Below are 11,504 nucleotides of genomic sequence, written 5' to 3' on the forward strand. Positions count from 1 at the left end.
GTCCAACCTGCACCATGCCAAAATAACCCAGGTGAATGCAAAGTAATAAAGAGCGAAGCGAGCAGGCTTCAAGACAATGAAGAGCATTGTTTAGCACCATGTAACCTTTTGGTGACAGCAACACCAACACACACTCAAGAAATGAGTTCAAGAATAAATACGGGGCTGATGAGAACAGAACAACATGCAGACTAGAATAATTTTAACAGGGGCAAGTGTTCCGTGTTAAACTGCATAAGAAACTTATAAGGGACTTTTAGTCTGTCATATTAATCTAACAGTTAAAACAGCCAAAAAAAGCAAACAAAAAAACACAGTAAGATATGTTCTGGCAAAGGCAAACACATAGCAAACTCTCCATGCATTATTGGTCAGGATTCTTTGCTATAGGGCTTGGTAACTTCAGGCATTGCATTTAGAAAACGGTCTAAAAAAGGCTGCTAGACACACATCTCTTGGGCAATCAAATAAATAAAACCAAATCCTTTGGAAACTATGTGACCAGCCTCTGTACATGCAATTGAGAATATATTCTACTGGAAACCAAACTGCTTTAGGAATAAATGGAAACATTTACAAAATGTGAGACATTCATGCTGCTTTAATCTACAGCTGTACTGGGACTCGATTGCTAATTAACCATTCACTTGAATCTCGGCACAGTCTGCATGTGAACTAATTAGTGCAATCCTTGTGCCCACATCCAAATATACACTTTACTCTGCATTTGAAGAGATTGTGCAATCCCCGTGCCTAAATACAAATATACATTTTAAATCACCCATGTACATAACCCACACTCCGTGCACCACTACACACATACATATAACATAAGATACACACAGGGGCGGGGATTCCATAAGCGCAGTGGTACCAAAGATATAGTTTTCTAATGCCAGCTAGGTAGATCATTGGGTGTCTTTGTTTAATTCCACAATATAGGTGTAAAGGATGGAGTATCCAACACTGGTATAATATTCAATGTGAGTAACATCTGAATTGGTGTTGTTCCTGCTAAAATATTAATGAGTGTGAATCCAATGCGAGTTTAGCAGTTATTGTTTTCTGAGATGGGTTGTATTGTACTTGTCCTGCATATAGTCATGCCAGCCAAGTACAGATAACACTTACTTGACTTAAGTTTAATAAACAGTCAAACACTTTTGTGCTCAAGCTCATTTATTTGCAATAATGTTTGTTTTCAGAGTGAACCAGACAGTGGAGGTTCCTGGTTAGGTCCAAAGTGTGGGGAGTTGGTAATCACCCCAGATGTTAGTGACCTCTGTTCATTCAACAACATTAGCAGCACATTCCAAGTGAGTCGTGAAGGCCTTCCGTTCACAGCAGAAGCTTAATGAAACAGAAACACTGCATTTAACGATTGTGGTTGTTTGAAAGAGAAGAGGTTTTTTAGGTTTGGAGTGCAGACATTATAAAATAAAAGCCCCAATGTTTTTACATAATTGGTACAGATTTCCTTTCATAGTGAGTGAAAGAGAGATTGTGGGATCTGACAACTCTTCTTCTGCAGCTGTGGCCTGCTACCTTTCTCCTGCTGTAGGCCCCACACAGAAGAGGCTTTGAATTGGCCTCAAATTAACTGCCTCTTGTTGTATTCAGTTCCTTAGGATCAAGGATTGTTTTTCTTTTTTTTTTTTTTTTTTTAGGCTGTAGCTTAGAAGGCCTGTATAAAACCTTGGGCATAGTGTTTTTCATGACCTTCAGTGCTTTTTATTTGGATGCCATTGCATATTCATAGCCTTCTATCTGGCAGATGATAAAAAATAAAACACTGACAGAGTTTCCTCAGCTAAGAAGCATCTGTACAGTATATTGATTAAAAAAAGAAAGAGAGGACTATTTTGTTTTGTCAGGACAACCAGCAGAAATTAACCATATATTAAAGGGCAACTTTAATGTATGGGAATGAAAAGTCCCTGTTATATTAGCTAATGTTTTGTTCTTGTTTCGATTCGCTCTACTTACTATGTTCAGTTTCAGTAATCGCACAAAGATAGGAGACATTTTTGAGAGATCTATAGAGGCCACAAAGGTGTTTTTAAACTTCTGAGTTTTAAAAAGTAACTACGATTTCATGCCTGAAACAGAAAGATAAAAAATATACACATTGAATATAAAAGATAAGAATAATACATTAGTTAAAATAACTATGATATTGCATACCTCTTCCAAGTAGCTCTTTACTATCTTTCATTTAATATTTACCTGCATATTATCCTATATTAACACTATGAGAACATTTTCTTAAACGAAGGCTGCCTTACCCCAGTTTCAAATTGATGATCCTGCAGCATGCTGAACTGCATTGAAATTAAGTTTGCGTTAAAGCCGCACTTCATTATATTCCATGAACCAATTGGTTTCATACTGGAGAATGGAAGTGCGCCGCACTTATTCCAAAGCAATCTCCCACAATGCATTGTGGTAAGTATGACAAAGCCAGGAAGCGAGTGAGTGTGAATGTATGTGTTTTTTTACGTTTGTTATCGATATTGTGCAATTGTACCAATGAAAACATTTCCCCAATTTATCACATAACATTCCGTGTTCCAGCTAGCGAAGAAAGATAATGGCTATTCTTAGGATGATGGTGGCCACTCAGAACTGGTTGCTCCTCTGTGTGTGTTGCCATGACAGATTCTGGTGGTAACAGGTTATCAGTGTGGCGTGTGGGACACACAATATTCTTTAGAATATAATTTGTGTACATTAGCATTAAGTACAGTTAAGTACAGTTCGCTGCCGGAGTGCTGGATGAAACCATGGTGCATCAGGAGCACTTGGGGTGGCAGAGGAAGACACGCTGGCATCGAAAGAGTGTCAAAGAGTACTTCATTGTTTCAGATGGCGCTCTATTCATGTACTTCATGGGGACATAGTAAATATTTTGTTCTTAAATTCAATTTGGCACACCACTGGAGCATCAGTTTGAAATGGGGGTTACTGTGCCATGAGAATCGATTTAAAGGATGCCACCTTTCAAGAATAGTCATGCGTCCAATTTGACAAATTCCCCACTTTCTACTCTACATGCAGTATATTGCTTAACTAGCTACATAAAGTGAGTCTTGGTCATACAGTAAATCTCTCAAATGCATTCTGCCCTATCTTTAATGAAAATGTATGGAAATTCCACCTTTTTAAAAGTAGTTTGAAATGCTAAATATTTGTTGACAAAACAAAGACAAGACTGTCCTGTTCAATTCATGGTATGTGAGACATTACATTTTGCCCATGTCATGTTCCAGCAATGCTAACTCCTGATTACATTCAGACTGTGTCACGCTCTAGCAATGCTAACTCCTGATTACATTCAGACTGTGTCACGTTCTAGCAATGCTAACTCCTGATTACATTCAGCCCGTGTCACGCTCCAGCAATGCTAACTCCAGATTACATTCAGCCCGTGTCACGCTCCAGCAATGCTAACTCCTGATTACATTCAGCCCATGTCACGCTCCAGCAATGCTAACTCCAGATTACATTCAGCCCGTGTCACGCTCCAGCAATGCTAACTCCTGATTACATTCAGCCAGTGTCACGCTCCAGCAGTGCTAACTCCAGATTACATTCAACCCGTGTCACGCTCCAGCAATGCTAACTCCTGATTACATTCAGCCCGTGTCACGCTCCAGCAATGCTAACTCCAGATTACATTCAGCCCGTGTCACGCTCCAGCAATGCTAACTCCTGATTACATTCAGCCCGTGTCACGCTCCAGCAATGCTAACTCCAGATTACATTCAGCCCGTGTCACGCTCCAGCAATGCTAACTCCAGATTACATTCAGCCCGTGTCACGCTCCAGCAATGCTAACTCCTGATTACATTCAGCCCGTGTCACGCTCCAGCAATGCTAACTCCAGATTACATTCAGCCCGTGTCACGCTCCAGCAATGCTAACTCCTGATTACATTCAGCCCGTGTCACGCTCCAGCAATGCTAACTCCTGATTACATTCAGCCCGTGTCACGCTCCAGCAATGCTAACTCCTGATTACATTCAGCCCGTGTCACGCTCCAGCAATGCTAACTCCAGATTACATTCAGCCCGTGTCACGCTCCAGCAATGCTAACTCCTGATTACATTCAGCCCGTGTCACGCTCCAGCAATGCTAACTCCTGATTACATTCAGCCCGTGTCACGCTCCAGCAATGCTAACTCCTGATTACATTCAGCCCGTGTCACGCTCCAGCAATGCTAACTCCAGATTACATTCAGCCCGTGTCACGCTCAGCCCGTGTCAGCTCCAGCAATGCTAACTCCAGATTACATTCAGCCCGTGTCACGCTCCAGCAATGCTAACTCCAGATTACATTCAGCCCGTGTCACGCTCCAGCAATGCTAACTCCTGATTACATTCAGCCCGTGTCACGCTCCAGCAATGCTAACTCCTGATTACATTCAGCCCGTGTCACGCTCCAGCAATGCTAACTCCTGATTACATTCAGCCCGTGTCACGCTCCAGCAATGCTAACTCCTGATTACATTCAGCCCGTGTCACGCTCCAGCAATGCTAACTCCTGATTACATTCAGCCCGTGTCACGCTCCAGCAATGCTAACTCCAGATTACATTCAGCCAGTGTCACGCTCCAGCAATGCTAACTCCAGATTACATTCAGCCAGTGTCACGCTCCAGCAATGCTAACTCCAGATTACATTCAGCCAGTGTCACGCTCCAGCAATGCTAACTCCAGATTACATTCAGCCAGTGTCACGCTCCAGCAATGCTAACTCCGGATTACATTCAGCCCGTGTCACGCTCCAGCAATGCTAACTCCGGATTACATTCAGCCCGTGTCACGCTCCAGCAATGCTAACTCCAGATTACATTCAGCCCGTGTCACGCTCCAGCAATGCTAACTCCTGATTACATTCAGCCCGTGTCACGCTCCAGCAATGCTAACTCCTGATTACATTCAGCCCGTGTCACGCTCCAGCAATGCTAACTCCTGATTACATTCAGCCCGTGTCACGCTCCAGCAATGCTAACTCCAGATTACATTCAGCCCGTGTCACGCTCCAGCAATGCTAACTCCTGATTACATTCAGCCAGTGTCACGCTCCAGCAATGCTAACTCCAGATTACATTCAGCCAGTGTCACGCTCCAGCAATGCTAACTCCAGATTACATTCAGCCAGTGTCACGCTCCAGCAATGCTAACTCCAGATTACATTCAGCCAGTGTCACGCTCCAGCAATGCTAACTCCTGATTACATTCAGCCCGTGTCACGCTCCAGCAATGCTAACTCCGGATTACATTCAGCCCGTGTCACGCTCCAGCAATGCTAACTCCAGATTACATTCAGCCCGTGTCACGCTCCAGCAATGCTAACTCCAGATTACATTCAGCCCGTGTCACGCTCCAGCAATGCTAACTCCTGATTACATTCAGCCCGTGTCACGCTCCAGCAATGCTAACTCCTGATTACATTCAGCCCGTGTCACGCTCCAGCAATGCTAACTCCTGATTACATTCAGCCCGTGTCACGCTCCAGCAATGCTAACTCCGGATTACATTCAGCCCATGTCACGCTCCAGCAATGCTAACTCCAGATTACATTCAGCCCGTGTCACGCTCCAGCAATGCTAACTCCAGATTACATTCAGCCCGTGTCACGCTCCAGCAATGCTAACTCCTGATTACATTCAGCCAGTGTCACGCTCCAGCAGTGCTAACTCCAGATTACATTCAGCCCGTGTCACGCTCCAGCAATGCTAACTCCAGATTACATTCAGCCCGTGTCACGCTCCAGCAATGCTAACTCCAGATTACATTCAGCCCGTGTCACGCTCCAGCAATGCTAACTCCTGATTACATTCAGCCCGTGTCACGCTCCAGCAATGCTAACTCCTGATTACATTCAGCCCGTGTCACGCTCCAGCAATGCTAACTCCTGATTACATTCAGCCCGTGTCACGCTCCAGCAATGCTAACTCCTGATTACATTCAGCCCGTGTCACGCTCCAGCAATGCTAACTCCTGATTACATTCAGCCCGTGTCACGCTCCAGCAATGCTAACTCCTGATTACATTCAGCCCGTGTCACGCTCCAGCAATGCTAACTCCAGATTACATTCAGCCCGTGTCACGCTCCAGCAATGCTAACTCCAGATTACATTCAGCCAGTGTCACGCTCCAGCAATGCTAACTCCAGATTACATTCAGCCAGTGTCACGCTCCAGCAATGCTAACTCCAGATTACATTCAGCCAGTGTCACGCTCCAGCAATGCTAACTCCAGATTACATTCAGCCAGTGTCACGCTCCAGCAATGCTAACTCCTGATTACATTCAGCCCGTGTCACGCTCCAGCAATGCTAACTCCTGATTACATTCAGCCCGTGTCACGCTCCAGCAATGCTAACTCCTGATTACATTCAGCCCGTGTCACGCTCCAGCAATGCTAACTCCAGATTACATTCAGCCCGTGTCACGCTCCAGCAATGCTAACTCCAGATTACATTCAGCCCATGTCACGCTCCAGCAATGCTAACTCCAGATTACATTCAGCCCGTGTCACGCTCCAGCAATGCTAACTCCAGATTACATTCAGCCAGTGTCACGCTCCAGCAATGCTAACTCCAGATTACATTCAGCCAGTGTCACGCTCCAGCAATGCTAACTCCGGATTACATTCAGCCCGTGTCACGCTCCAGCAATGCTAACTCCGGATTACATTCAGCCCGTGTCACGCTCCAGCAATGCTAACTCCAGATTACATTCAGCCCATGTCACGCTCCAGCAATGCTAACTCCTGATTACATTCAGCCCATGTCACGCTCCAGTAATGCTAACTTCTTATTACATTCAGCCCGTGTCATGTTCCAGCAATGCTAACTCCTGATTACATTCAGCCCATGTCACGCTCCAGCAATGCTAACTCCTGATTACATTCAGCCCGTGTCACGCTCCAGCAATGCTAACTCCTGATTACATTCAGCCCGTGTCACGCTCCAGCAATGCTAACTCCCGATGTCTTATGTATATGAATGATGGTCCCACAGAATCTGTGTCATCCCTCTTCTTTGAAGCTATTTTAATAACTTTTAAATGTTTGAAACTTTCACAAAATATTATAATAAACAAGTGTCAGGCAATAGGTGTGATAGATTCTGACATTCTTCACAAATATACCACACATAAACCAGATAAACAAGTTCTCACAAAATGATTTGAAAGAAATGAAAAAATACTCTCAGCTTCCAGCTTCATGACATCAACAATCAGAAATCTAAAGATTAGGAAGTGGATATATTACCATCTTCCAACAGTAGCTGGGTGTCCCTTGTCGCTCTAATAAGATTAATGTCTATATCATTTGTCTTTATCTTTTAAATCTCAATTTGGCAAATCAAATGAAGATGTAAGAGGTTTTATTTCCCATTGTGGGCAGACAGGCGAAGGCAATTCCCTACATTGGATAGTACCCCTCAGGCTGAGTTTCCAAGCTAAGTGACTAGACCCTCCTTTATTCTAGGGTTCTGCGTTTGTCTGTGTAGGAGAGGGGAAAACATTTAGCAATTGGCTGGTCTGAGTGGGGGTTTAAAAACTGTCGATCACAGCTTGGAAATAGCAATAAAGGAATCATTTATAAATATAGCCCAATATGCTACCCTGTTTGTCCTCACAAATTCTAATACAGTTTAGCACACATTGCTGCCTGCTTTTTTGGTTATATTTATTTATTTATTGGATTTATATAGCGCTTTTTATACAATAGTATTGGAAAGCATTGTACAGTACATAGCAGAAAAAAAGGACAAACCACAATACACTTGTGTAGCATGTCACACATACAACTGCCATAAAATCAGAGGATTTAAATAACATTTAAATAACAGTATACACATAATACAAAAAGCAGCACTTTTGGAGTTACATTAAAACCCTCTAAGATAAGAAAGACATTTTATAAAAGTGTGTTTTTAGTCTTGACTTGAAAACTGTAACAGTCCCAGCTTCCCTGACAAACAAAGGCAGAGCATCCCATAATTTAGGAGCTCTACAAGAAAAAGCCCTCCTCCGGTGTTGCTTTTGTTGACCCTAGGAATAACCAGCGGCCCTGCAATCTGTGATTTCAGTGTGGTTTGGAAAATATGGGGTCAGTAACTCCTGCAAATAACAACAAATTCTATACTGCCCAGGGAGCCAGTGTAAAGAGGCCAAAACAGGGATAATATGTTCACTTTTTCTGGTTTTAGAATTATTTTGAACCCTAACTTGCAGTGGACTTTTTTATTTTTTTTAATAGCAGGCAGCTGGTCGGTTTGTGGAAAGAGAAAGATGGTTTCACAAATATATAGTTAAGACTGGGCCTCTATTCAAGTCGACAACAAGCAAGTGTCAAGCTCATGGATAATTCCAAACACTGTTTTAACTTTGACCAGTCAGGGTTTGATTATTTCAAATTGTCTTTTATCCTTGCATATGAACTTTCTTTGTCATAGTAGAAAACTGGGTAACACTTTACATAAAGTGTGTCTAAAATCTGAGTATTTTCATAGTAGTGATGTAGTAAATGCATGTGTGCTTCCATTGTACTTAATAAATACACAATAGTATCAGGAAAGGGTTAGGGTTAGGGTTGGGTATTATGCATATTGTAACTATGTATAATGAAAGACAGATTGTGCCTAAGGATCTTGGTGTGATGGTAAAGAAGAAGGGTAAAGGCTGTTTAATATTTTATTTGCAGGATCATTTTCTAAAATGTGTGAATGGAAGCATATCCATCTTGGACAAGCATTCTATTTGCACAGCAGTTAAAGGGTCAGGTGTTGATGTTGGTAAAGCAGCTGAGGTTATGCAAGATCCAATCCTTCGTAAAGTGTAGTTTTTAAATAAACTAAAACGTTTGTTTTAAGAATGTATGTAAGAGATTTTGCACAGCAATGTGGTGCATTTTCTGGCAGAGACACCCTGGAAGTAATTCATCATTTAATGGCTTCTAAGTTATCTTATTCATGAGATGACTGACATGCCTCTCATTAGCACCCTGTCTGCAATTACATGGCACAGCCTTGTCCCAGGATAGATCAGTTGACTGAAATAGACTGGAGCTGTGTCTGGAGGGTTCCCTGGGTGACACATGCCTTTCCCTGTTCATTACCACAGTGATTACTGTTTTTAGCTCTTCTAATGAGCGAGTGAGTGGAATAATACTGCAAGCATCAATTGAAGTAGGAGGAGTCAGTCTATCAGAGAGCCCCTGGCAGCAAAGGTCCTAAACAGGTGTGCCAGGGCGTGATACGATGGCTTGTGTGATGTCAGGCCAGGAAATGCAGGACAAAGAATGGAGGAGGGATGATAAGACCCATTTTTTGGGATGAAAACGCATAACAGTCTTGCATTTTGATTGGTCCTTGTCTGTCACAGAAATATGACACATCAACACGAGTAGGAAAGCTTGGAGGCATTGTGATCGGAGAGAGAGAGAGAGTGAGAGAGAGAGATATAATTTCCAGAACCTTTCAATTAAAGTATAATGTGGTATTTTGTGGTATATATTGTACTAATATAACAAACTATGGTTGGCTATTACTTTATATAAATTGTCATGTTATGCACAAGTGTAAGAATTGGCTTTGTGGTGATTTACTTTTTTCTTTCAAATAGCATATATCTATAATTGTTTGTGTGGTTTATTTTAATTGCATATATACTGTATACCTTGCCCACCATTATAGTTTTGTTACAGGATTCATTAGTTTATCTGTAATGTTATCACAGTTTTACATATAGACTGCTAGTTCTCAGGGTTCTGGACCACTTTGCTTTTATAATGTCCCAGATTCTAACATACATAACATCTCCCTTTTTTTTTTTTAATAAACAAAAACCTGCAACTCGATTACGTATAAATTGTACATTTTGAAACAGTTCAATCACATGTCTTTACTTCATGCTGTATGATCAGCTCCTACAGATGAAGTCTTTCCGGTGGCTTTGGCTGTCTTCACTGCGAGAGTAAACAGGGCTCTTTAATGCAGGGAGCTGCATAGCTCTCATTGGTCTTGATGAGGTGCTCTGAGCTCTCCTAGCTAGCGTACTTGGCACTGAAGTGCTGACCGCTGTGCTTTCTTGCTCCCAGTTCTCATTGTCACTGCTCCCTGGTTTGTCAGCTGTATACCCTCTACTCTCCCTACTTGTCCTTGCACTAACTAGGCTGCTTGACGCCTCTGTTGGGCTGTGTGCAGGCTGTCCACTGTCCTGCATAGCTGGCTGCTCTGCAGGACAGTGGACAGCCTGACAATCATCCACATGATTGCGGCGGTAGAGAGTTCCTTGGACGTCCACAAGATATGAGCGTGGTGCAATATTTTGCATACAGGTACCCAGTCTCCAGCGGCCTGTCGATCTCCAGACAGTGGCTTCATGCGAATTGGCTCACCAATGTTTAGCTCAGGCAAGTCTTCTGTTGCAGCGTATCTGGTACGCCTTGTACCACACTGGCCTCAAGAAACTTGTTAGCTACCGACAATGATGTCTTTAGTCTCCTTGACATCAGGCTCTGTGCTGGGCTACTATCTATGCCCTCTGTTGACATGTTTCTCCAATGCAGGATGGGTTTCCATGGGTCTTTACCATCACTTTTAGTTTTCTTGCACAAGTTCTTCACGATCTTCACAGCAGATTTAGCTTTGCCATTAGCTTGCGGTTGATGTGGTGATGAGGTGACGTGCTCAAATTACCATTCAGTGGCAAATTGTCTGAATTGCTTGCATGCAAATTGCTGTCCATTATCTGAGATAACTCAATCCAGTTGACCATGATGCACAAACTATGCCTTGCAACACTTGATTGTAGTCTCAGCAGACTAGTCTGGGAGCAGCTTGATTTCCCAGAAGTCTGAGTAGTGGTCAACTATTAGCAGGAACTCTTTCCCTGCATAGTTGAATAAGTCCAGGCTGATAACACTATGTAACACAATTTTTGTTCCTGGGTAGTAAGTGTTATTTCCTAATTGCTTATGCCTCAAAAGTATAGAAAATGGCTATTATTCCCCACAAATTTTGCTTTTGTGACCAGGACAGTGATATTTCAAAATATCACTATTTCCAATGGGAAAATGGGCAAATGTGTGTTTTTTCGTTCACATAAAGTCAGAAAAAAACAACATATGAATCCAAATTAACATGTATTTATACTAAAGTAATACAAAGATGACTACAAAAAATTTAGAAGTGAGTAGTTTTTCGAGATTTACAATTATACTGTATTTACTGTATTTAATTTTTTTTTTTTTTTGTTACACAGTGTAATCTGCCATGGCCGTGATGGAATCTCATGTGACATCATATTTCCTTCTGCTGCTCATGTGCATATTCATTGCAGATAGAACTATTGCTGACAATGTCTTTTGTCTCACCTTGCATATTAGGCCAGTACAGGGTGTCGCGTGCCTGCCGTAGCATGCTTCTCCACCAATGTGGCTTGAATGTATGTCTGCTAGCATCTCTGGTCTCAATGATTTGGGTAT

Source organism: Polyodon spathula, chromosome 2 (assembly GCF_017654505.1).
Source record: "Polyodon spathula isolate WHYD16114869_AA chromosome 2, ASM1765450v1, whole genome shotgun sequence".
In the NCBI taxonomy this organism is placed as follows: domain Eukaryota; kingdom Metazoa; phylum Chordata; class Actinopteri; order Acipenseriformes; family Polyodontidae; genus Polyodon; species Polyodon spathula.